We start from the raw sequence: 2,473 nt of genomic DNA, 5'->3' as shown, positions 1-2,473 counted from the left end.
ACAGTGGGGCTGAAAGTTCCAACCCTCTAATCCCCTGGTCTTTCTGGTGAGCAGCCCCATCCTGAGTAACCTCATTCGTATAAACTCTGGTGTGATCGTAGAAAGGGGCTTGTTAAGAATAATAAGATACTCGTATCACTCAGGAAATTCCCAAGATTTTAGATTAGGAGCTCCAAGTGAGGAACCTGTGACAAAGACCATATATATTTCTTATTATAACACATACTAGCTATGTGAGCCTGGGTAGATCAGTGAGTCTCTTTGAGCCTCATTTACTCTTTTGTAGAGAGAATACTTAACTTCATAAGGTAGTTGTATCAGTACATTAATTTTACTGTATGTAAAAAGCCTACCCAGTACTTGACACCAGGTTCGAAATAAGTGTAAACTTCCTTATATTGCCCTCGTCTCCTATTAATGTAAGATCAAGGACAAAGCCATTAAAGTTCATTCTATAATGAATTATAGAATCATATTTATTATCTCAGTGAATTAAAATAGAAGTACCCTCACATTTAGTATTGGTAATAAGAGAGGAGGAAGTTAGAAGATACTTTAAGAATACTTAGAATAAACTCTTTATCTTAGAAGAGGGAATAAATATCTTAAAAACTGTATTAGAATAGCTTACCAAAGAATATTCTTTAAAAATATTAATAGAAGTCATTATTTCGAACTAAAAAGGTTTTATACGAGTCAGCCTTCTAGCTGGGCATGATGCTGTGCACCTGCAGTCCCAGCAGGAGGAGGATCACTTGAGCCCAGGAGTTCAAGGCCACAGTGGGCTATGATTCGGCCAGTGAATAGCCACTGCACCCCAGCCTGGGCAACACAGCCAGACCACGTCTGTTTTAAAAAAAAAAAAAAAAAGGCCTTCTGTCTTGGCTAACTCCAACTTCGTTGAAGTTAGGAATCTAGGATCTCTATATCCCTTCTGAATCGTGGGTCCCCTATCAGTAGCTATGAATGAAATCTCATTTAATCTCCAAATTGTTTGCTGCTACCTCCCATATATAGTCTTTATAAGCAGACTGCATTCCGAATGGGGGGCAGAAGGGGTGGAGAATGGCTTAGCTACAACATGCCTAATGCACTTTGAAAAGTCTATCTCCAAGTGGAGTCTCTGTTAAAGTCAGTACTATCCCATACCTACTAAGATGCTTTAGGACAGGGCCTAAGAATCTGCATTTTAAATAAACTTACCAAGTGGTTCTCTTTGTTTTAAATAAATTCTTCAGTGATTGAGAATCATTGACTTAGGGACTTCGCTTTCAATGTTTCAGTGATTTCATACATACTAACCCTCCTGTCTCCAGATTCGGGTTTCAGGGAAATAACTAGTAACTCATCTTCACAAGGAAGTTGTGACACGGAGACTTTTTTTGCCTGTGTGCGTATTTTTAGCTTTACCTGCTTTTCTTCAAAATGCCACTAGGTGGGGCCTGTAGCCCAGCCCTAGTTTATATCCTTGATTAAAGGGATGTTGTCAACAACTGTCTCAAAACTGAATAGGGTGCTTTGTGGACAGTCCCTGGTGAACTATCCTTTTCAGTCAGTACCAAAAGGCCTGACCTGATTTCTGACAATGCTTACGACCTAGTACATAATCAGGCCAAATTATTGACCCAGTAGCAGCAAAGATCTAGCATAAAAGGGCTTAAGCTTTTTTCTTTGTTTTTTTTAATTAGCATTCAGTGTCTAAAAGGGCTTAAGCTAAGCAGGAAAATAAAATCAAGACTTAAAATTTTCAATAATTAGTTTTTGCAGTCAGAGCTCGAAATGAAAATAAATATCAGCTACCATAGAATCTGATTTCAAACTCTTCTAGTGTTGGGTGATTTTACTTACCAGTGCTTGCATTCCCATTTGAACATAGAAATAGAACTGTCTTTCATATATACAGATGTTATAGTGAGCTATTGAGGTAAAAGTTTTCAAAGTATGTTGCCATGGTGACGTGGCTTAACAGAAAGCCATTTCTTCGTTTTTTTGTTTTTTTGTTTTCAAATAAGAGATGGGGTCTGACTATGTTGCCCAGGCTGGAGTACAGTGTCTATTCACAGGCATGATCCCACTAGCGATCAGTAGGGGAGTTTTGACCTGATGCATTTCTGACCTGGGCTGGTTCACCCTGCTTAGACAACGTGGTGGTTCCCCACTCCTGGGAGGTCACTATATTGACACTGAACTTAGTGCAGAGACCCAATCAGCTTAGTGCACTATGGCCCAGAACTCCTGGGCTAAAGCCATCCTTCTTCCTCATCCTCCAGAGTAGCTGGAACTACAAGTGCATGCCACCACACTGAGCTCCATTTTTTTTTTTCACTTGTTTGGCAGGGGTGGTAGAGAAACCGTGGGAACACTACACACCCAAGAACATGTTTTATCTAGTATGCCTACAGTCTCAGAAATGGGTTGTACCAGCAGGCAAGATGATCCAGGGGATTATAGGAAGAAAAATATTAGAAGTTCT

General features: G+C 39.7%; 1 protein-coding gene across 1 annotated transcript in view; it reads left to right on the top strand.

Annotated features, from left to right (window-relative positions):
• Positions 1-2,473, top strand: part of ERLEC1 (endoplasmic reticulum lectin 1) — a 39,851-nt gene that overhangs the window by 36,373 nt on the left and 1,005 nt on the right. The gene's annotated exons all lie outside the window — the stretch shown is intronic.

Source organism: Propithecus coquereli, unplaced genomic scaffold, assembly GCF_000956105.1.
Source record: "Propithecus coquereli isolate 6110/MARCELLA unplaced genomic scaffold, Pcoq_1.0 Scaffold305, whole genome shotgun sequence".
Taxonomy (NCBI): domain Eukaryota; kingdom Metazoa; phylum Chordata; class Mammalia; order Primates; family Indriidae; genus Propithecus; species Propithecus coquereli.
This window is presented reverse-complemented; position numbering and strand designations above follow the sequence as displayed.